This window comes from Geotrypetes seraphini, chromosome 10 (assembly GCF_902459505.1).
Source record: "Geotrypetes seraphini chromosome 10, aGeoSer1.1, whole genome shotgun sequence".
Taxonomy (NCBI): domain Eukaryota; kingdom Metazoa; phylum Chordata; class Amphibia; order Gymnophiona; family Dermophiidae; genus Geotrypetes; species Geotrypetes seraphini.
The window spans coordinates 10,967,718-10,993,126 of NC_047093.1; the positions used below are offsets into that span (position 1 = coordinate 10,967,718).

The window sequence follows — 25,409 nt, forward strand, 5'->3', positions numbered from 1 at the left end:
CTTGTGCCTGTAGGACTTCCCAAGCCTGTGCTCAGGAATTTCCTGGCCCGTTGGGGTTTTGGGATATGTATGAGAATGCATGAGATAAATTAGCATATGAATGGTCTCCAGCATATGCTGATTTATCTCATGCATATTCATTGTGGATATTTTGAAAACCTGACTAGCTGGGATTCCCTAGTGTGTGTGTTGCACAGCTCTCCCCTGAAGCGCCTGCTTTTCTGGCCACGTTCCCGACTCTTTTCTTAGCCACTGGCGGTTGCAGAAGTCTACTCCAATTTCCCAGCCTGGCATCCTCGGCCTCTCTCTGCTATCTGCGTTCCTTCCTCTTTTCACCTTGATTTTCCAGCTCAATCAGAGCCAGTCCTGGGATCCTGTGCCATGAACTTTTATGTGCAAAATCTGGGGGCACTTTGCTCTATTTTAATAGACCTGTCCCACTACTGCTGCATATCTATGCGAGAAAGTGCGCCCAAATTCTTTCCATGGTGAGCAAAGGCTCCTTCTTGCATCCGTGCATGGTTCAAGTTGGCAGCTTTTGTTGGCTTGTTGCAGAATTTTTAGAGCTTGCATGAAGCTGTTTTACCAGGTTCCGTTTTGCAGGCTGAAAATATATTTACTAAAAGTGACAAATTTGTACTGTTTTTACAGACATTGGACTTACATAGTAACATAGTATATGATAGCAGATAAAGACCCGAGTGGTCCATCCAGTCTGCCCAACCTGATTCAATTTAAATTTTTTCTTTTTAGCTATTTCTGGGCAAGAATCCAAAGCTCAACCCAGTACTGTGCTTGGGTTCCAACTGCCGAAATCTCTGTCAAAGCTCACTTCAGTCCATCTACACTATCCTAGCCCATCCTCCCCCCCAAATGGCCATATACAGACCCTTCAAGTCTGCCAAGTACTGGCCTTAGAAACCCAGAGTCCTGCTCAGTAGTGTGCTTAGGTTCCATCTACTCCATCAAAGCTCACTCCAGCCCATCTTAACCATCCCAGCCATCGAAACCCTCCACAGCCCGTCCTCAACCGAATGTCCATATACGAGACACAGGCCGTGCAAGCTTAACCAGTACTGGCCTTAGTTTCTTCAATGTATACCCATTATTTTCTGATTCGAGATCCTCTGTGTTCATACCACATTTGTTTGAACTCTGTCGCCGTTTTCTTCTCCACCACCTACCGCAGGAGTGCATTCCAGGCATCCACCACCCTCTCCGTAAAGAAGAATTTCCTAACATTACTCTTGAATCTACCACCCCTCAATCTCAAATTATGTCCTCTGGTTTTACCGTTTTCCTTTCTCTGGAATAGATTTTGTTCTGCGTTAATACCTTTCAAGTATTTGAACATCTGAATCGTATCTCACCTGTCCCTCCTTTCCTCCAGGGCAGACGTGGGCAACTCTGTTCCTCGCGGGCCGGAATCCAATGGGATTTTCAGGATTTCCCCAATGAATATGCATTGAAAGCAGTGCATGCACATAGATCTCATGCATATTCATTGGGGAAATCCTGAAAACTGGACTAGATTTGGCCCTCAAGGAGGGACTTTGGGGATCCCTGATGTATAGGTTACGTCTCTTACATGTTCTATATCAGGGATCTCAAAGTCTCTCCTTGAGGGCCGCAATCCAGTCGGGTTTTCAGGATTTCCCCAATGAATATGCATTGAAAGCAGTGCATGCATATAGATCTCATGCATATTCATTGGGGAAATCCTGAAAACTGGACTAGATTTGGCCCTCAAGGAGGGACTTTGGGGATCCCTGATGTATAGGTTACGTCTCTTACATGTTCTATATCAGGGATCTCAAAGTCTCTCCTTGAGGGCCGCAATCCAGTCGGGTTTTCAGGATTTCCCCAATGAATATGCATTGAAAGCAGTGCATGCACATAGATCTCATGCATGTTCATTGGGGAAATCCTGAAAACTGGACTAGATTTGGCCCTCAAGGAGGGACTTTGGGGATCCCTGATGTATAGGTTACGTCTCTTACATGTTCTATATCAGGGATCTCAAAGTCTCTCCTTGAGGGCCGCAATCCAGTCGGGTTTTCAGGATTTCCCCAATGAATATGCATTGAAAGCAGTGCATGCACATAGATCTCATGCATGTTCATTGGGGAAATTCTGAAAACCCGACTGGATTCCGGCCCTCGCGGACGGGAGTTGCCCACGTCTGCTCTAGGGTCTACATATTCAGGGCTTCCAATTAAAAACTATTAAGTTTATGTATTTATTTTAGGTATTTCCAATATTTCCTATCAGGGTTATGTAACCAGTTTATAATCAGGTACTCAAGTATTTTCCCTCTCTGTCCTGGGGCAAAGGAGGATTGAGTGACTTGCCCAAGGTCACAAGGCGCAGTGTGGGATTTGAACTCGCAACCTCAGGATGTTGAGGCTGTAGCTCTAACCACTAGGCAACTCTTTTAGGTTAACCACATGTAAGCAGTAAAAGGTAACGGACAACTTACCTGCCTTTTCCCTCCCCCTCTCACTGGTCCTTCACACACACACTTGTAGAAGGTTGTACCACTGAGTTAAGCACGCATGTTAAACACTGAAAAGCAATTGTTCCCCCCCCCCCCCACAGACGATACAAAGTTATTCAGAGTAGTGAAGACACAGAAGGATTGCAAAGACCTGTAACGTGACATAAATACGCTCGAGAAATGGGCCGCGACATGGCAAAAGGTTTAACGTGGATAAGTTTAAGGTGATGCATGTCGGTAACAAAAATCTTATACACGAAAACAGGATTACGGTGTAGTATTCGGAGAGACCCCCCCCCCCCAGGAAAGAGACTTGGGAGTACTGGTCGACAAGTCGATGAAGCCTTCCGTGCAATGTGTGCGGTGGCGGCGGCAAAAAGGGCGAATAGAATGCTAGGAATGATTAAGAAAGGGATCACAAACAGATTGAAGAAGGTTATCATGCCGCTGTACCGGGCCATGGTGCGCCCTCACCTGCAGTACTGCGTCCAGCACTGGTTGCCGTACATGAAGGACACGGTACTACTCGAAAGGGCCCAGAGAAGAGCGACTAAGATGGTTAAGGGGCTGGAGGAATTGCCGTACAACGAGAGATTAGAGAAACTGGGCCTCTTCTCCCTTGAAAAGAGGAGACTGAGAGGGGACACGATCGAAAAATTCAAAATAATGAAGGAAATAGACTTAGTAGATAAGGACAGGTTGTTCACCCTCTCCAAGGTAGGGAGAACGAGATGGCACTCTCTAAAGTTGAAAGGGGATCGATTCCGTACGAACATATGAAGTTCTTCTTCACCCAGAGGGTGGTAGAAAACTGGAATGCTCTTCTGGAGGCTTTTATAGGGGAAAACACCCTCCAGGGATTCAATGTAAGGAAGTTCTTCTTCACCCAGAGAGTGGTAGAAAACTGGAATGCTCTTCTGGAGGCTTTTATAGGGGAAAACACCCTCCAGGGATTCAAGACAAAGTTGGACAAGTTCCTGCTGAACCAGAACGTACGCAGGTAAGGCTAGACTCAATCAGGGTACTGCTCTTTGACTTAAGGGCCGCCGCGTGAGCGGACTGCTGGGTACGATGGACCACTGGTATGACCTAGCAATGGCAATTCTTATGATCCTACAAGGTATTAATGGCTAGTGTTGCTTAAAACATAAAAGAGCAACCAAATTCCTTGTTTAGCGCACTCAATATTTCATCAAGTCTGAGAAACTCGTAATTATTTTCAGACCCTGGAATTTCCTCTGGGTAAAGGAGCGTCAATTCTGAACATATAAGAGACAGTCCCTGCTCAATAGAGCTTACGATCTAATTAAAAGAGACAAACAGGACAAATAGGGGTTAGAGAATTTCTCACAGAGAGCATGTAAAAACCCCAGACATGGCACTGAAGTGCTAGTATGTGTGAAGCGTTATGGGACACCTAGGGGCTGATATTTAGCCGGCAGTGCGCAGCGTTTGGTGACCTCCGCTGGTGTATCTCAGCTGGATATTTGGTGCTGGGCTATGTCTGGGCTTGAGCTTTGAATTTCTGGGTTTGTGGAGGCACCTAAAACATAGCGAATACCAGCGCTTAACTGGCCAAGTGCTGACTCTACCCCAAAATAGCCAGTTCTGAGATGGGCACTAACTAGACATTTTCAGTGGCATTAAGGGCTGAATTCTGCAACTGGTGCCGGTACAGACTGCAGAACTCATTGATGACCTTTTGGAGAGCGGTAAAGACCCTCCTCTTCAACTAAAATTCAACCTGCCTCGCCTCTCCCCCTTAAACCCCCCCTTGAACCTCTCTCCCCCTTTGAAAACTCAACTTAAATTGCTGTACAGTCCATTCTTAACCTGCACTAAAGTACTGTATAATCCTTGCACTAAACTACTGTATACACTTCCCCCTCCCCATTCGCGGTTTCCGCACTCGCAATTTCACATAATCGCAATTTTTTTGGGGGAGGGGAGGGGGAATAAAACCAAACCCATATTTTAGCCTTCCCCTTGGCATCCCGGCCTTACCTAGTGGTCTAGCGGGCTTTCGGGCAGGAGCGATCTTCCTACGCTCCTGCCCCGTGTAGATCGCCAATAGGAAATAGTTTCAAGTTCAAGTTTATTAGGATTTTATATACCGCCTATCAAGGTTATCTAAGCGTTTTTTATGATCAGGTACTCAAGCATTTTCCCTCTCTGTCTTGGTGGGCTCACAATCTATCTAACGTACCTGGGGCTAAGGAGGATTAAGTGACTTGCCCAGAGTCACAAGGAGCAGCGCGGGGTTTGAACTCACAACCCCAGGGTGCTACGGGAGACTACGGGAACTCCCCACAGCCATTTCCTATTGGCGATCTACACGGGGCAGGAGCGTAGGAAAATTGCTCCTGTCCCGAAAGCCCGCTAGACCACCAGGTGATGCCGGGGGAAGGTGGGAGGGAGGTGAGGGTGGGTTAGAGCCGGATATTTGCGGTATTTCCCTATTCGCGGTCCGGCTCTGCCCCTATCCCTAATAATGAGGGAGATGTGTAGTCTTGTATTGACCAAATGTATTTAAACTACTGTATAGTCTCTGTATTGTCTAAATGTGAATGGTTGCTTGTAGACCGTTCTGAGCTACTGGGAGGACAGGATAAAAATCTAAATAAATAAATAAAATTGGCCAGCCCCTCCAAAACCGGCGCCGGTTGCGGAATCGCTGCCACATGTAAAGTAGCCACTGGAAACATAAGCCACGGTTTTAGTGGCCTGCATTTCTGGCGCCTACTTTACACGAAAATCATTTCCACAGAGGCTCCTCTCGGTGCCGAGGTCACTTCTGGTGCAAGCCACACCCCCTTTGACCATAGGCGCCTCTGTGGATGGGGCTTTGGCGGCCTGTTCCGTAGGCCCCTACATTTTAAAAAAAAATTAGTTTTTAATTGGTTTTAAATGATGCGGTCAACTACTGCATTGTTTATTGCCAATTAAACCAATTAAGTTAGGCGACGGTGGGACATCGACTGCCGCTTAAGTGCTGGTGAAAATGACCATTAGCTTTCAACAAGTGATTTAACCGAGCAATTAAATTGCTTTGTGTAGAAAAATGAGTCTCTTGGCTAGAAAATGTGTACCTCAATATTGGACGATCCCTGATCCTCTGAGGTTTTGGCATTGGCGGAACCAATTACATCAGTTGGCCATTTGGGAAGCTAGAGATGCTGGAATTAAAAGAAAGTGAAAGATTTTATTTAAACAAATCTGGGATTCATATTTGCAAGATTTACATCCTAAGGGCCGTAGTGCCATTTTAAGTTGGATCTCTTAATTGGGGTTTATATTTAAGAACATAAGAAATGCCTGCACCGGATCAGACCTGGGTCCATCTAGTCCGGCGATCCGCAAACGCGGAGGCTCAGCCAGGCACACCCTGGCGAATACACTGGTCACTCGTATCCCTCAATGTCTTCTGCAAGAAGATGTGCGTCCAATTTTCCCTTAAATCCTAGAATGGTGGTTTCCTCCACCAGCTCTTTCGGGAGAGAGTTCCAGGCGTTCACTACTCGCTGTGTGAAGCAGAACTTTCTGACGTTTGTCCTGGCCGTGTCCCCTCTCAGCTTCAGGCCATGACCTCTGGTCCGAGACTGGGTTACATTTGCCAATGTGAATAATGCTGTTTCTTGCTCACCATCCTTTCCCCCTGCTGGTGAGTGAGCTTGCTCCATTATGTCGATCCCTTTTAGCAATTTAAAAGTCTCTATCAGATCCCCTCTCAGTCTTCTCTTCTCAAGGGTGAATAGTCCCAGTTTTCTGAGGCGATCTTTGTAGCTCAAGTTCTCCATACCTTTTACTAGCTTCGTCGCTCTCCTCTGCACCCTCTCCAGTAGTGTTATATCCTTCTTCAGGTATGGAGACCAGTGTTGGACACAGTATTCCAGGTGTGGTCTGACCATTGCTCTATAAAGCGGCATTATGACCTCCCTTGATCTACTCGTGATTCCTTTCTTTATCATGCCTAACATCCTGTTAGCTTTCTTTGCCACCGCTGCACATTGAGCCGATGGCTTCAGGGTTCTATCTATCAGTACTCCCAGGTCTTTTTCTTGTTTGCTCTTCCCCAATGTTATACCTACCAGTTTGTACCCATGCTCCTTGTTTTTACTGCCCAGGTGCATCACTTTGCATTTTTCTACATTAAAACTCATCTGCCAATTTTCTGCCCATCTCTCAATATTTAGTTAAATGAAGAGAGTATCATTGGGTAGAAGGTACTATTGGGTGGGGAGGGGTGGGTGTGGAGAGGGACGGTGCGGGTTCAAACATATATAGATAAAATGGGGGTTTATTGAAATTGGAATTAGTCTTTTATTATGTATATTATATTATAAAATTGATGCATTATTCATGTGCTTTGATGTTGTATTTGATGATGTTTGCATCAGTAAAACTGTTTGAATCTAAATTGCTTTGAATATTGACCCGTAGACTCGAAAAGCCAAATGTGACAGTGTACAGAAAGCAGGAGTAAAGCAGACGGTAGGATAAGACTAGATGGAATGGGAGGCCTGTAGTGATCTGGACTGTCTTTACCGAAATACCTAAGAAGATTCACCTGGTAGGCCATTTTGAGAACCCTAATCATTTTGAATGCCGTATAGGTTCTTTTAAAGGAGCACACATCTTTTCTTGCTTTATGCTTTGGATTTTATTTTCCGGGAGGGGGGGGCGGTAAGGGAGGAGAATTCTTATGTTCTTCTTAAATTAGGGAAACATCTCATTAGCAGGAGTCTAGCAATTGGAAATCCACTTCCCCATCCAAAGGAGGGTCAGGCGTGAATTCCTATAGCGCAGAAATATTAATTGGACCTTTTTTTTGTTGTTGATTGACACTGAATGTGATCCCCTGGTGACGGATTAATCCCTACAAGGCTGCGCTACATGGCGAGGTCATTAAACAGATCCTCTGTGCTTTAACTCCCATTAGATTTTCAAGCACAGTCTAATGGTCTCTGAATTCCTGAAACCCAGAGGACTGTTTTAAAGCCCTAGAAAGATCCAAGCCTAATGCGTTTCCCATTTTTCGGAATCTGTATCTCCCTTATAACCAGGGCATTTTTTTTCTAACAAAAAAGGTGCCAGTACGCAAATACCAGGCCGTTCTTCAGGAGTGGGGCGACCGCTGAGGGACCCCCACCCCCAGTAGTCGGGACCCCTGCGACCAGCCATAGACTCCATAAAGAAGAAGTGCTAAGTGTTAGATTCTCTAAACAGCGCCTGCATTGTAGGCGCCGCTCCACGCAGTTGTCAATCAACCGCTTGTAGAATCTCGCCTTGCAGGGCCTGAGTGGACTTGGGCATCCCTAGGCACTGGTACATTAGTCCAGGTTCTACTGGTGCCTATCTCGCATGCCTAGCGATGCCTCTTCCCCACCCCTAACCATGCCTACTTTTCAGGTAGGCGTCAGAGGGCGCCTCAGCTTAGGCATTGCTAGGCACCACTCTGGGTTCCGTGCAGAACTCATTTCAATGGCCGCAGTCAATTACCATGTCATTTAAGTAACGTAATTTGGGTTGCTTGTGCATTTTAGTTAGTTTCAAGTTTCAAGTTTATTAGTTTTTCATATCCCGATCATAAAGCAAATATCTGACCGGTTAACAATAAAAAAAAATTTAAAATAGGAGAATAAGAACTAGTTATTAGTGTATTAAAGAATATTGGGGGAAACATATTAAACATATACAGACAAACACGACCGTGAGGATGAATGGGAAGGAGGGGAAAAGTTACATAATATTAGAAGAAATGATATAGTGGGAAGGGAAAGAACATGAAGGATAATTGTGCGTGATGTTATGAGATGCGCTAATGTAGAGGATGAGATTTATGAGAGTGTTGAAAATTTAATAGATGAAGTAAAGATTAGGATTTGGCAAAGGCATCTTGGAATAGGAAAGTTTTAAGATTAGTTTTAAATTTTTGTAGATGAATTTCATCCCGAAGAAATTGAGGGAGAGAATTCCATAAGGTTGGGGCAGTAATAGCAAAATTAGTTTTCCTAGTATAGTAGGATTCTTTTAGAGACGAAATAAAAAGAAGTTTTTGATCGGTGGATCGTAAGGATCGGGGAGAACTTTGGGGAATTAATAATTTGTCGAGAAATAAAGGTAAGTGAGATTGTTTGATTTTGAAGGTGAGCAGTATGATTTGGGCGTGAGTGTGCCTAGATCATTTGTATCAAGCAATAGAAAAGCCGCTGGTACTTGGCACCACCGAGTCCCCCCCCCAAAAAAATAGCCCTGCCTATAGCGATGCTACTCAGAGTTTGGACTGGGAGGGTATAAGTCGCCTGCACAGAATGTTAGTATCCAGGGTTCAAGTAGCTGTGTTGATCCATGGAGAAAACGAGATTCTTTGAAAGCCGTGGCAGCTTTTGTTAAGCTACCAGAAGATGTACAAAGATGATGTACGTCACCTTTCAAGACCAGTTTACAGTAGAATACAAAGACTACTACTTATCACTTATATAGCGCTGGAAGGCGTACGCAGCGCTGTACATTTTGACATTTATAGACGGTCCCTGCTCTGAAGAGCTTACAATCTAACTTGGGCAGACATGGCATATAGGGTTGGGGGTGCAGAACCCAAGGTGAGAGGAGATAGGAATTGAAAGCACTCTCAAAGAGGTGCGCTGGCATTTATAGACAGTCTCTGCTCTGAAAAGCTTACAATCTAAATTGGGCAGAGAGACATGACATATAGGGTTGGGGATGCAGAAGCCAAGGTGAGAGGAGATAGGAGTCAAAAGCACTTTCAGAGAGGTGGGCTTTTAACTGGGCCTTGAACACTGCCAGAGACGGAGCCCGCCGTAGGGGTTCGGGCAGCTTGTTCCAAGCATACGGCGGAGCAAGGCAGAAAGGATGGAGTCTGGAGTTGGCAGTTGAGAGAAGGTGATTTCTCTTCTCTTTAACCATGTACGGACTTTAAAATATTATTTAATATTTTTCTTATGGCGCTTTGCACAGTGTTGAAATCTCTGGGAGTTGAATATCGTTTTATGCTGACGATATTCAGTTTGTATTTAAGATTTTGCCAAATCATGCTGAAACGTTAGATTTCTTGAATTTCTCTTTACATAAGAAAAGTCATTGGCTGTATGATAATCATCTCAATGTGGAAAAGATGAAAATTATTTTGCTTTCAAGTCATACCATCCATGATTTTCCATCGCTGGTTACATTTAAGGAAGTGATGATTTCATTTGTAAAAACACTTAAAACTTTAGGAGTATATTTGGATACTTCTTTGAAGATAAAAGAGCTTTTTCTAGGCTTAGGCTTTGGTGCCCTTTAAAGTTGGTGTTAACCAGTTCTAATTTTCGATTGGTTATTCAAAGTCTGATTTTTCCACATTTTGACTATTGCAATGCCTTAATGGGTGTTCCTAAAAAATATTTGAGATCTTTACAGGTTGCTCAAAACTCTGTGGCATGTCTACATTTGAACACATCACTCCTGTTCTTAAAGATTAGCAATTAGAGAATGACATGGGGACAAATTTTTCCCCGTCCCCGCAGGAACTCGGCTTTCCCATTCCCATGAATTTTGTCGCTCTGTCTGCCCCATTCCTGTAAGCTCTGCCTTAACCACACAAGCATCGAACACTTATGATTTAAAGTGTTTGAGGCTTGTGCAGATGAGGACGGAGCTCAGGCATTGGTGGAATGAGGCATTATGACATCACAATCTGAGCTCTAGAATGTTGCTACTTAGGATTTGAAAGTGTTTGAGGCTTGTGCAGATGAGGACGGAGCTTAGGCATTGGTGGAATGAGGCATTATGACATCACAATCTGAGCTCTAGAATGTTGCCACTTAGGATTTGAAAGTGTTTGAGGCTTGTGCAGATGAGGATGGAGCTTAGGCATTGGTGGAATGAGGCATTATGACATCACAATCTGAGCTCTAGAATGTTGCCACTTATGGTTTTAAAGTGTTTGAGGCTTGTGCAGATGAGGACGGAGCTTAGGCATTGGTGGAATGAGGCATTATGACATCACAATCTGAGCTCTAGAATGTTGCCACTTAGGATTTGAAAGTGTTTGAGGCTTGTGCAGATGAGGACGGAGCTTAGGCATTGGTGGAATGAGGCATTATGACATCACAATCTGAGCTCTAGAATGTTGCCACTTATGGTTTTAAAGTGTTTGAGGCTTGTGCAGATGAGGACGGAGCTTAGGCATTGGTGGAATGAGGCATTATGACATCACAATCTGAGCTCTAGAATGTTGCCACTTAGGATTTGAAAGTGTTTGAGGCTTGTGCAGATGAGGACGGAGCTTAGGCATTGGTGGAATGAGGCATTATGACATCACAATCTGAGCTCTAGAATGTTGCCACTTAGGATTTGAAAGTGTTTGAGGCTTGTGCAGATGAGGACGGAGCTTAGGCATTGGTGGAATGAGGCATTATGACATCACAATCTGAGCTCTAGAATGTTGCCACTTAGGATTTGAAAGTGTTTGAGGCTTGTGCAGATGAGGACGGAGCTTAGGCATTGGTGGAATGAGGCATTATGACATCACAATCTGAGCTCTAGAATGTTGCCACTTATGGTTTTAAAGTGTTTGAGGCTTGTGCAGATGAGGACGGAGCTTAGGCATTGGTGGAATGAGGCATTATGACATCACAATCTGAGCTCTAGAATGTTGCCACTTAGGATTTGAAAGTGTTTGAGGCTTGTGCAGATGAGGACGGAGCTTAGGCATTGGTGGAATGAGGCATTATGACATCACAATCTGAGCTCTAGAATGTTGCCACTTATGGTTTTAAAGTGTTTGAGGCTTGTGCAGATGAGGACGGAGCTTAGGCATTGGTGGAATGAGGCATTATGACATCACAATCTGAGCTCTAGAATGTTGCCACTTATGGTTTTAAAGTGTTTGAGGCTTGTGCAGATGAGGACGGAGCTCAGGCATTGGTGGAATGAGGCATTATGACATCACAATCTGAGCTCTAGAATGTTGCTACTTAGGATTTGAAAGTGTTTGAGGCTTGTGCAGATGAGGACGGAGCTTAGGCATTGGTGGAATGAGGCATTATGACATCACAATCTGAGCTCTAGAATGTTGCCACTTAGGATTTGAAAGTGTTTGAGGCTTGTGCAGATGAGGACGGAGCTTAGGCATTGGTGGAATGAGGCATTATGACATCACAATCTGAGCTCTAGAATATTGCCACTTATGGTTTTAAAGTGTTTGAGGCTTGTGCAGATGAGGACGGAGCTTAGGCATTGGTGGAATGAGGCATTATGACATCACAATCTGAGCTCTAGAATGTTGCCACTTAGGATTTGAAAGTGTTTGAGGCTTGTGCAGATGAGGACGGAGCTTAGGCATTGGTGGAATGAGGCATTATGACATCACAATCTGAGCTCTAGAATGTTGCCACTTATGGTTTTAAAGTGTTTGAGGCTTGTGCAGATGAGGACGGAGCTTAGGCATTGGTGGAATGAGGCATTATGACATCACAATCTGAGCTCTAGAATGTTGCTACTTAGGAATTTGAGGCTTGTGCAGATGAGCTTGCAGGGACAGGGACAGGAAAAGAACTCGCCAGGATGGATTGGGAAAATTAGTTCCCACGGGGATGGGGAAAATTTGTCCCGATGTCATTCTCTAGTACATGGTACAAATTCTGGAAGGAGTCCTTAGAATGGCCTTGTATGACTTCTACTGTTTAGCAAGCTTCTCCCCCCCCCCCCCCCCCGCGAAAATTAGTATAATGGTTTTACCCTCTTTTGTACAACAGCTTCAGACAGGTTATGACGGATTCTCTCAAAGATTTGTTCAATAAATCCTTGGAGAAGGGAGTGGTTTGGTGAGATTGGAGAAGAGCAGATGTGGTCCTTCATCACAAAAGTGGTCCTAGAGATGAAGCGGGAATTTACAGGCCAGTAAGCCTCACTTTGGTTACTGGAAAAAATAATGGAAATGTTGCTGAAGGAAAGTATAGTGAATTTCCTGGAATCTATTGGATTACAAAATCCGAGGCAGATTAGAAACTGGTTGACGGGCAGACGCCAGATGATAGTGGGTCAATGGAACTTGCGTGGAGGAAGGAAAGGTGAGTAGTGAAGTACCTCAAGGATCGGTAATTTGGGCCGATTCTCTTCAATATGTTTCTGAGCAATATAGCTGAAGGGTTAGAAACACCCTCCTATCGAGTACTGCATTGGCTGCCAATGGAGGCGCGGGTGACGTTTAAGTTGGGTTGCTTCTGCTTTAAGGCTTTGTGTGGTTTATCTCCCAAAAATATAACTGAGCTTTTCTCTTTTGCAACCAACAGACACAAGAGAAACTCGCATCTGAATTTTGTTTTTCCGCCTGTTAAGAGGATGTAAATTTAAAAATTATCATCAAAATCTTTTTTCATATCAAGCAGCGTTATGGGGTAAGGATTTAGAACAATTGCTTTTGCTTATTATGGGGAATTTAAGAGACACTTAAAGACATATCTGTTTATGAAATATTTAGGTAGTTAATTAGCAAAAAATTTATAATCATTAGAATGTTTTTAGTCATTGGCTTTTCAATTTAGTTTTATTTAATTTCTCTTCAATTGTAATTTTTAATTATTGTAAACCACATAGAATTTCACAGCCTTGCGGTATATAAACTGATTCTTATTACAGCTGAAGGGTTAGACGGTAAGGTTAGGCCTTTTTGTGGGCGATACCAAGATTTGTAACAGAATGGATACCCTGGAGGGAGTGGAAAAAAGAAAAAGGATGTAATGTAATGTAATTTATTTCTTATATACCGCTACGTCCGTTAGGTTCTAAGCGGTTTGAAGAAAATATACATTAAGATTATAAATGAGAAGTAAGAAGGTACTTAAAAAATTCCCTTACTGTCCCGAAGGCTCACAATCTAACTAAAGTACCTGGAAATTAATAAAGAAGAGAAAATAAAGATGGTTGAAAAAAGAAAAATTCTATGTGAATTTATAGGATGGAAATTAAACTGACAGTGAAGAACTGTATGAAAAATACATATGGAATGCAGTTAGAGAGGGTAGGTTACAATCTATTTATGGTATTTGTTTAATTGGAAGGTGTTAAGGTGGGTAATTTGGGGGAAGGTTATCTGAAGGTAGGTGAATCTTCTGGAGGTAAAAGAGGAGGGGTTAAGATATTTGGATGAATTTTTTGAAAAGCAGGGTTTTGATTTCTTTTCTGAATGTTTTGAAGTTGTCTGATATTGTCATAAGATTGGAGATGGAATGGTTGATTTTTGCTGCTTGTGTTGCTAGAAGGTTGTCAAACATTTTCTTGCGTTGTGTGCCTTTGAGTGGGGGGAAGGCGAAAGGGTTCGAGGTTCTTCTGTGTCTTGAGGTGGAGATTTGGTTTAAGCGGTTATTTAGATAGGAGGGGGAAGAGCCGTGTAATGCTTTGAATATCAGGCAGTGGAATTTGAATTGGATTCGTGCTTGTATGGGTAGCCAGTGAGAGTCTAAGAAGGCAGTTGTTATGTGATCATATTTTTTGAGTGAGTAGATCAATCTGAGGGCGGTGTTTTGTATGGTCTGGAGTTGTTTTATCATAGTGGCTGGACAAGGAAGATATAGGGAGTTGCAATAATCCAGCAGACCTAAGACTAGGGATTGGACGATTAGTCTAAATTGTGCTTGGTCAAAGAATTTTCTGATTTTACGGAGATTTCTCATGGTTAGAAAAGCTTTCTGGGTTGTTTTGTTGATCTGGATCTGCAAAAGTTAGAAGAATGGTCTAATATTTAATAATAATAATAACAGCTTATATACCGCAATACCGTGAAGTTCTATGCGGTTTACAAAAGATTAAGCAAAGGTACAAATTGATTGACTTCAAGAGGGGAGGAAGAAAGAGAATTAATAGGACAGGAAATTCATTGTTGAGGAAAAAGTGATCAATAGGACAAGTTAATCGCTATTGAGGGGAGAGAGATGAGTGTCTAGATGCTTTAGGAACAGGTGTGTTTTTAGACGTTTCCTAAATTCCTCATAAGTAGAGGGCAAAAGTAATTGTTCTAGGTCTTTACCCCATGATGCTGCTTGGTGTGAGAGAAGGAATTCATGGTGTTTTTTCAGTTTGCAACCTCTCACTGGGGGGGAAACGAAGTTGGAATGTGAACTTCTCTTGTGTCTGTTGGTTGAGAAGGAGAAAAGGTCAGTAATGTATTTGGGGGCAAGTCCGTGTAATGCTTTAAAGCAGAAACAGGCAAATTAGAACTTTACGCGTGCCTTCATCGGCAGCCAATGTAGCTGCCGGTAGTAGGGTGTCACGTGGTCAAATTTTTTTAGTCCAAAGATTAGTCTGACTGCCGCATTCTGCAACAGTTGTAGGCGTCTCATATTTTTTTGGGAAATTGCCAAATAGGCGATGTTACAGTAGTCAAGCAGGCTTAGTACAAGGGATTGGACTAGGATTCTAAAAACCGATGTAACAAAATAAGCTTTAAGGGATCTGAGTTTCCAGAGAGTGAAAAATCCCTTTCTGATTAAGGAATCTACTTGGTCTTTCATGGTTAGGCATTGATCCAGAGTTACACCTAGTATCTTTATGGAGGGCTGGATAGGGTAACTAAGGTTATTGATACAGAGGGGTGATTTAATGTCAAGTGGATGTGGATTTGTCAACTAAAATTCAATGCAAAGACATGCAGAGTGATACATTTTGGGAAGTAGAAATCCGAGGGAGCCGTAAGTACTGGGAAGTGAGAGGTTGATAGGCATGGATGGGGAGAGGGACCTTAGGATGATAGTGTCTGAGGACATAAAGGTGACAAAACAGGGCAACAAGGCGGTGGCTGTAGCCAGAAGGATGCTAGGTTGTGTAGAGAGAGGCGTAGAAGAAAGGAAGTGTTGATACCCCACTTGGAGTATTGTGTTCAATTTCAGAGACCGTATCTGGCAAAGGATATAAGCGGTCCAGAGAAAGGCGACGAAAATGTTAAAGGATTTGCACCAAAAGATTATGAGAAGTGATTGGAAAACCTGAATATGTTTATTTTAGAGGTGATTCAGACGTTTAAATATTTGAAAGGTATTAATATAGAGCCAAATCTTTTCTTGAGAAGGGAAAATGGTAAAACTAGAGGGCATGAATTGAGGTTGTGGGGTGGCAGACTTAGGAGTAATATTGGGAAATTCTGTTTCACTGAGAGGGTGGTTGATGCCTGGAATACCCTCCTGAGGAAGGTGGTGAAGAAGAAAAAGTGCTGGAATTCATAAAAGCGTGGGATGAACACAGAGGATCTCTAATCAGAAAATGAAGGGTATAAATGGAAGAACCAAGGCCGGTACTGGGCAGACTTGCACAGCCATTGTCCCCTACATGGTCATTTGGTTTAGTATGGGCACTCTAAGGTTAAAAGGGGATCAATTCTGTACAAACGTAAGGAAGTTCTTCTTCACCCAGAGAGTGGTGGAAAACTGGAACGCTCTTCCGGAGGCTGTTATAGGGGAAAACACCCTCCAGGGATTCAAGACAAAGTTAGACAAGTTCCTGCTGAACCAGAACGTATGCAGGTAGGGCTGGTCTCAGTTAGGGCGCTGGTCTTTGACCTAGGGGCCGCTGTGGGAGCGGACTGCTGGGCACGATGGACCACTGGTCTGACCCAGCAGCGGCAATTCTTATGTTAGGGCTTCGACGAGAGCTCCAGTAATTTGGAACATGAGGATGGTGCTGGGCAGACTTTTATGGTCTGTATACCAGAAATGACGACATGATTTGGATAGGCTGGTGCGAGTTCAACGGCAACTCCTGTAGTTGGAACCTAAAGACAGTACCGGGTAGGCTTTATGCTCTATTGCCCAGAGAGGTCATAAGAACATAAGAAGTTGCCTCCGCTGAGGCAGACCAGAGGTCCATCTCGCCCAGCGGTCCGCTCCCGCGGCGGCCCATCAGGCCCATTGCCTGATCAGTGGTCCCTGGTTATTCCTATACTTGCCTCTCACTCCTATCCCTGCACCTAACTCTACTCTTATCTGTACCCCTCAATCCCTTTGTCCTCTAGGAACCTATCTAAACCTTCTTTGAAGCCCTGTAACGTGCTCCGGCCTATCACAGCCTCCGGAAGCTTGTTCCATGTATCCACCACTCTCTGAGTGAAAAAGAACTTCCTAGCGTTTGTTCTAAACCTGTCCCCTTTCAACTTCTCCGAGTGCCCCCTTGTACTTGTGGTTCCCCATAATTTGAAAAATCTGTCCCTGTCTACGTTTTCTATGCCCTTCATGATCTTGAAGGTTTCTATCATGTCTCCTCTAAGTCTCCGCTTCTCCAGAGAGAACAGCCCCAGCTCTTTCAGCCTGTCAGTATATGAGAGGTTTTCCATACCCTTTATTAGCTTTGTTGCTCTTCTTTGGACTCCCTCAAGTACTGCCATGTCCTTCTTGAGGTACGGCGACCAGTACTGGACACAGTACTCCAGATGCGGGCGCACCATTGCACGATATAGTGGCAGGATGACTTCCTTCTTCCTGGTCGTGATACCTTTCTTAATGATGCCCAACATTTTGTTTGCTTTCCTTGAGGCTGTGGCGCACTGCGCCGAAGCCTTCAATGTTGTGTCTACCATCACTCCCAGGTCTCTTTCAAGGTTACTTACCCCTAGCAGTGATCCCCCCTCATTTTGTACGTGAACATCAGGTTCTTTTTCCCTACATGCATGACCTTGCATTTTCCTATATTGAAGCTCATTTGCCACTTTTTGGCCCATTTTTCCAGCGTCGTCAGATCCTTTTGGAGATCTTCACAGTCTTCCGTGGTTTTGACCCTGCTGTATAGCTTTGTGTCATCCGCAAATTTAATGACCTCACATTTTGTTCCCGCCTCTAGGTCGTTAATAAATATATTGAACAGATCAAAGAATAAAAAAAAAAAGCATCAAGTTGGTCCAATAAAAAAGATACACTTCTTCCTCGTTATTCGCGGGGGATACGGGCAGAGCTGGACCGCGAATGGCGAAAAACCGCGATTATCCGGCTCTGACCCACCCCCACCTCCCTGCCGCCTTCCCGGCCTTACCTGGTGGTCTAGAGGGCTTTCGGGGCAGGAGCGATCTTCCTACGCTCCTGCCCCGTGCAGATCGCCATGAGGAAATGGCTGCTCTCGAGACTACGACTGGAACTCCCTACAGCCATTTCCTCATGGCGATCTATATGGGGCAGGAGCATAGGAAGATTGCTCCTGCCCCGAAAGCTCTCTAGACCACCAGGTAACGCCAGGAAGGCGGCAGGGAGGTAAAAAATATGTTTGTTTTTTTAAAATTTTCCTCCTCCCCAGAAAAAAAATCGCAATTATGTGAAATCACGAGTGCAGAAACCGCGAATGGGGAGGGGGAAGTGTATTGCCTTTTTTTTTTTTTTTTATTTCTCTATTATAGTAAAGAAAATAAAGACAATTTAATTGTGAATTTATAATGCGTGTTACTATCGAGCAGATTGGCTGGACAATTAATTCAGGTCTTAAATCTGCTCTCATTAACTGTGTTACTATGATGTCCAGGACAGAGCGAGATGTGTTGCCTGAACAGATGTGTAACACTGGATGCAGCATCACGGGAGACATCTGGTTACTAGCACAAGTAAATTAGATTTGTTTGGTTTGGTTCAGTCCGCACGAGAGCGTCTCCTGGGTTTAGAAGCCTGACTTCTGAACAGAATACAAATGTACTGGCGTTCCCAGCTTCTCTGGAGAATGGCATGGTGCAGCATCTTCCCGGTGACACCAAAACCGGCAAACCAGTAGCTCGAACTACTCACTACCGGGATGCTTCTTGTGCAGTGCACGCAGACAGTATAGTATTACTCGGTCCCCACAGCTGCAATAAATGAAAATCTGGAAGAAAACCCTTGTTCTACACCATTAACTGCTGGAGAATATTATACTGTACTATTAAACCCTGAGGCACGACACATTGCTTTTTTCCTTCACGATATAACACAACACGAAGAGAGGTACTGCTTAAACCACAGCTTAAGATACTTGGGGGACGCTGAAGTGATTTTGTTTCAGTAGCAGGGTGTAATTGGGAGACGGCTTGTTTACCTTAACAGAGTCATAAAATTTTCTTGATGTCATTTGGGCAGGGAAGGGTTGTGAGTGATTACAGCTCCAAGATTTCCACAGTTGATGCGAGGCCGGCTTATGCCTGCAGGTGGCCGCTTGCCTTCCCCGAATGTTCTGCTCTTAGCCTGGATGGACGATCTTGCACCGCTGTATTCGTGACATTTTTTTTTTTAATCCATAAGTCTACAGATTATTGGCGTTTGCCAGAATATTTCTTTGAAACATCCTGCACCCGGTTTAATAAATTCTTGAGCGAGATTTGAAATTCAGCCGATTTATCCATTACTCTCAATCGCGCCCAGCTGCAATTTGAATAAACGTTGAAATGATGTACAATTTCAGTTTTGCCAGTGCTGTGCCCAAGAGTGTACAATTTGCAGCGGATTGTGCCTTCCTACAGGATGGACTAGAGATGGGTGTGTGGGTTATTCACCTAATGCACATTGGCTTTGAAGTCGTTCGTATGACGGGGGTTTCCCATCCCGTCCCATTGCATTTTATGAACTTTTCAATTATAATGCATCAGTAAAGTATATAGTCGACCCCAGATTTTACTGTTTTAAGATTAATTTATTAGGATTTATTTACTATTTTTGAAGACATTCAACCCTAACATAGGTAATAAACAATTGCAATAGTAAAATATTCCAACAGTACCCATTGTAGCATAGTTGTCTACTTGCAATGTCAATACACAACACTTTAAAACATCTTAATAACAGTAGAAAGGACAAGAGGAGGTGGAACCTATAGACCAGTGGTTTTCAATCATTTTTAAGCTGAGGCCACTTTGGGTTCTAATAAGCTGAGGGAGAGCCAACAAATATCTTCCCTTGTGGGGTCATGATACTGCTGACCAATGTGTGCCAATGACCTCCATCCCCACCAGACCACCTTCAGACCCCATTGGGGGGGATCTCTTATGGAGAGGAGGAGATAGTGGATGGGCCAATGGAATGGGCCATTTGGCCTCTATCTGCCTTCATACTTCTGTATTTCATTCTTTTTTGTCTGTTGGGAATGCCATGTCCTTCAAGGATGCCGCTCTTCTCCCAGCCACTCTCCCCTTCCTGTTTTAAGCTGCATAGAGAAGCAGAGTAACAGGAACAAAAGACAGAAAGCCAACGGGGCTACCCCAGAGGTCTCCACGGGCTGCCATTGTCCCCGGACCTTGCACTGATAATAGACAGATAAGCGAGAGTAACAGGAGTTTAGATAGATGATAATTGGGGTAGCCCGAAGAAAAAGTGTGCATGTATTTTACGTTATATCTACTCGTTGAAGCAAGCTGCTGCTTCAAACTCATCAGATATTCTGTTTTTGAAGTGCTTTTGTGAAAGGGAAGAGGCTTGAGTCATTAGGCGTTCTTTGTATTGCTCTTCGGTCTATCCGCTCAATGCAAAGACTACTTAACTGCTATTGAGATGCAAAATTCAGGTCTTGTCAGATCAGCTTATCATTATTCCCAGTCAGCTGGGGTACAGGGTAATTGACAGTAAATCAAAACAGTTTCTCCTGAACTTTTCAATTGTTTGTCTGAGACAGAAAATCCATGTAGCCCTCACATCCTTAAAACCGCATCAGGCCAGTCTTTGCGCAAAGCCACATTAAGAACATAAGAAGTTGCCTCCGCTGGGTCAGACCAGAGGTCCATCGTGCCCAGCAGACCGCACCCGCGGCGGCCCATCAGGTCCATGACCTGTTTAGGTGGTCCCTGCCTTTTCCTATAACCTATCTCTACTTCTATCTGTACCCCTCAATCCCCTTATCCTTCAGGAATTTATCTAAACCTTCCTTGAACCCCCGTAGCGTGCTCTGCCCTATCACAACCTCCGGGAGCGCGTTCCATGTGTCCACCACCTTCTGAGTAAAAAAGAACTTCCTAGCGTTTGTTCTAAACCTGTCCCCTTTCAATTTCTGCGAGTGCCCCCTTGTACTTGCGGTTCCCCACAGTCTGAAGAATCTGTCCCTGTCTACCTTCTCTATGCCTTTCAGGATTTTGAAGATTTCTATCATGTCCTTGAACCCCCGTAGCGTGGTATTTTTTTCCTACGCTTCCCATGTAAATGTATTGTAAGGTATCGAGAGAATAAATATGTCTTTTTTGAACCGGCTCAACTTACAGCCTTCCTGACACTGAAACGACTGGAAAAGGAAGGAACATCGGATTAGTTAATTAGAGTTAAGCTCCTCGAACCAGTCATAGATACCTTGTTTTTGCCTATATATCTATTGAATTTCTTTAATGTTCACTCATAAATTCTTGGATCAAAACGTGGACTTGAGATTGTTTGAAGTAAAATTATTCTTGTATTTTTTTTTTCTTCTTTTTCTCTTTAATCTTATGTTAAACAAACAATCTTTCTGTACAAAATGTTTGATTTTGATAAATGTAAAATTGATAAATAAATAAAAAAGACCTTAGGAAATTGGAAGATGGGTCTCCAAGTGGCAGATGAAATTTAATGTGGACAAATGCAAAGTGATGCACATTGGGAAGAAGAACCTGAATCACCTGAGTGACCGGATGCTAGGGTCCACCTTGGGGGGTTAGCGCCCAAGAAAAGGATCTGGGTGTCATTGTAGACAATACGATGAATCCTTCCGCACAATGTGTGGCGGTGGCCAAAAAAGCAAACAGGATGCTGGGAAATTGGGAATTATTAAAAAAGAGATGGTTAACAAGACTAAGAATGTCATAATGCCCCTGTATCGCTCCAAGGTGCGACCTCATTTGGAGTATTGCGTTCAGTTCAGTTCCGCAAACACCTGAAAACCTGGCTCTTTTCAAAAATCTAACACCTCCCGCTCTCTGGTACCCTTGTCCCTCTCTATCTTCTTAGCTCCTTTCCTTTAACCCTTCATTGGAGTTCCTTTCTATCCTAACTCTGTAAACCGTGCCGAGCTCTACGCTTGCGGAGATGGCGCGGTATACAAACCTAAGGTTTAGTTTAGTTTAGTTTAGTCTCCTTATCTCAAGATATAGTGGCGCTAGAAAAGGTCCAAAGAAGAGCGACCAAGATGGTAAAGGGGACGGAACTCCTCTCGTATGAGGAAAGACTAAAACGGTTGGGGCTCTTCAGCTTGGAAAAGAGGCGGCTGAGGGGAGATAGGATTGAAGTCTACAAAATCCTCAGTGGAGTAGAAAGGGGTATAAGTGGATCGATGTTTCACTCCATCAAAAATGACAGACTAGGGGACACTTGATAAAGTTACAGGGAAATACTTTTACAACCAATAGGAGGAAATTTTTTTCCACTCAAAGAATAGTTAAGCTCTGGAACGCATTGCCAGAGGTTGTGGTAAGAGCAGATAGCGTAGCTGGTTTTAAGAAACGTTTGGACAAATTCCTGGAGGAAAAGTCCATAGTCTGTTATTGAGAAAGACATGGGGGAAGCCACTGCTTGCCCTGGATCGGGAACATGGAATATTGCTACTCCTTTGAGTTTAGGCCAGGTACTAGTGACCTGGATTGGCCACCGTGAGAACGAGCTCCTGGGCTTGATGGACCATTGGTCTGACCCAGTAAGGCTATTCTTATGTTCTTAATGCAAACCAGGAGAAGAGAGAGCTGTTTATGGTCTGAAATGTTATTTATTTTTCCACTAGTTTGCCTCTTAAGCTAGGTCATAGTAACTTTTTTGGAAGCTATTTTTACGAGGCACTTTCTGCCAGCTCTCCCTCATAGGTTGAGCCTTTCATTCTGTTTTAAAGTTGCATGCATCCATCTCTCAGGTGCAGGTCTAAATTTCATTATACTGTGCGTTTTGCCATAGAGGGATATATGTAATGTAATTGTAATTTATTTCTTATATACCGCTACATCCGTTAGGTTCTAAGCGGTTTACAGAAAATATACATTAAGATTAGAAATAAGAAAGGTACTTGAAAAATTCCCTTACTGTCCCGAAGGCTCACAATCTAACGAAAGTACCTGGAGGGTAATAGAGAAGTGAAAAGTAGAGTTAGAGGAAAAATAAAAATAAAATAAACATTTTAACAAGACAGCATTGATCTAAATACTTTGGAAGGTAGAAGAGAGGAGAGAAAGGAATAGATGCAGAAGGGAAGAGTTCACACTCTTGGTAGGATCGGGTCTGTGTGCTCTCGGTGGTTGCGGTAGGTCTCGCTGCTGCTTGTATGTAAAAGTAGTTGTTTTTCTACTGCTGCTGATATTTAAAGCAGGTAGATTGATCTCTTAAACGGGATATAGGGGGAGGAGCTCACATGCCTGGTTGGATCGGGGCAAGGGCTCCTATTATAGGCAGCTGGTCTTGCTGCTACTTAGGTGTTAAAGCAGTTGATCTTCCTAGCGGACTGCAGGAGGTGTGGAGCTCACACTCCTGTCATGATCTGGTCTATGGGCTCTTGGTAGTTGCGGTTGGTCCCAATGCTGCTTAGGTGTAAAAGCAGTTGTTCTCCCACTGCTGCTGATATTTAAAAGCAGGTAGATTGATCTATCCAATGGAATGCTGGGGGAAGATCTTATATGTCTGGCTGGATCGTGGCAAAGGGTTCCCGGTAGTGGCGGCTGGTTCTGTTGCTGCTTAGGTGTAAAAACAGTTGATCTTCTTATCGGATTGTAGGGGGGGGCGGATCTCACATTCCTGGCAGGTTCGGGTCTGTGGGTTCTTGGTGGTTGCGGATGGACCCGCTGCTGCTTAGGTGTAAAAGCAGTTGTTCTCCCACTGCTGCTGATATTTAAAAGCAGGTAGATTGTAGATATAGTATTATTTGTTTGGGTAAAGATTGCTAGGATTAAGTTTGAGCTTAGATTTTGTGAGATTTTGCTGCATGCGGCCGATTCATAGTTCCAGTCGTCTTGCTATGGTCAGGAAGAAATGTATTTTATTTCAAGATTGATGGCCTATAGGGTTTATGGCATCTGTGAATCACCAGCAGCAGTCGCAGAGCGGAAGGAGGTGGATTGTGTCAATACGCCATTATGTTGGTTTATAAAACTTTGACATGTCGCCCTGTCTGAGGAAGCAGGTCAGGGTAATTCAGAGAATACTGAAAGCAGAAGTAAAACTGGAAAGGGACTCCAAAATTTGCAATAGAGAAGCAAACAAACCAAAAAGAAGGGAAGGTTCATTACACTGCTTGATGACGCACCAAAATAACGACGGGAAGATTCTCTAGAGCACATGAATAGAAAACAAATTGCCCAAATGCCTGAGAGAAAATCCTTTATCCTTTTAAAGGTGATTTAAACTTTTTAAAAATGCACGAAAAAGGGGCAAAATACTATGACTGCCAAACTTCAAAGGAAAGTATACCAACAATCTAAGCGATGTGACATCATTGCATACACTTCAGATAAGTAGCGTTTTTGACAATCTTTTTTTAGTAATGACTGTGATTGCTCTACAGATGATAACACAGAACTGGAAAAATCATGATCGTTTTAATTTCTTTTTTTTGGTGGGCAAATTTATGTTCCACATATAAGAAAGAGAAAATGAATGCGGATTTTTTAGGACTTGGTCATATATTTAAATTGGTTTGGGAACTATTGACATCTTTTATGAATACAGTATAATTGGATTTCTTTAATTTGGTATAGTTCTTTTCAGATCCAGGGTGGGTGGGAAGAGGGAGGGAATACTTTAGTATTATATAAGATAAAGATTTTGAAAGTATAAATATGTATTCATTATTGATTTATTGATTACTTAATGGAAGGGTGGGTGGGATAAAGATACTGTATGTATATATTTATAAGGTGAAAATGTGTTTTGTGGTTTATTCTCTAATTGCTAATATGTATATTGCATTGTTAAGTTTTTTTGGAAAATTAATAAAATATTTATAAAAAATTTAAAAAAATTTTGGAAAAACATGTGCAATGATTAGAGAGAGAAATTTCAGCTTGTTTAAACGCTTGGTCTGATAAATCTAATTGAATCTCTGGGCACTGGTTTTGTACCAGCTGATAAATGTGTAAAGTATTGAAACCTTATTAGCCGCTTCTTGATTCTTTTGTATTGTATACAAATTTCTAAATAAAAAAAAATATACAGTGCTCCCCCGCAGATTCGTGGTCCCGGTCATTCACGGTATTTTCTGACCGCAAATGACCAGGCAGGAGAGGGCAGCCGGAGAGGCAGGAGAGGACAGCCAGAGCGCCAGCGAGTGAAGGAAATCACTCGCAGTATGTTCCGACCGCCTCTTCCTGTACTAAAGTCGGGCCTCACCAATCAGGTGTTCTCCATGTTCTTCTAGATATTTTGGGAGGAGATAGAGCCCACTATGGAGGTTGACTTGCTGAACAGAAGGGTACTGGGATTGGATGATAAGAAAAGATATTTTATTCCACTTGGGGGTGACAATGGTAAGGATAGTGTTAGCTAACCATTGGAAATAATCATTCACTGAATCGGACTCAAAGTTGTGCAGAAATTGGACCAGTGGTATGATATGTATAGACTGACCGCGATTTGCCACTTTAATCTGGACTGATGAGAATAGATAGTGAAACTTCCAGTGCTGGCGAACCATCAACTCTTCTTGAGGGGGTATGGGATACTGGTTTGTAGTTTTGATTCTGTACTTGGGGAGGAATGAGGGAAGAGTAAGAGGGAGTTAGGTTTGTGTAATGGGTAGGTGCATCGAAGAGACCACTTCTACTGTTATTTTGGTTTATGTCTTTGTTAAAAACCTTTTAATAAACATTTAGTTAAAAAAAATTATATATATATATATGCCATAGAATAGATGTACATGTTATCGTATGCCCAGAAGACCTGAAAGCCAAATTCATTGATAATTTTTCCCTGCCTTTTTGTTAGGATATTCACTGCTTGTAGCTCTCTGTAGACCAAATTATAGTGGGGTAGAATTTGAGTTG

General features: G+C 43.2%; 1 protein-coding gene across 2 annotated transcripts in view; it reads left to right on the forward strand.

Moving 5' to 3' along the window:
* The window catches only part of SLC39A11 (solute carrier family 39 member 11), a 549,521-nt gene that overhangs the window by 355,571 nt on the left and 168,541 nt on the right, over positions 1–25,409 (forward strand). The gene's annotated exons all lie outside the window — the stretch shown is intronic.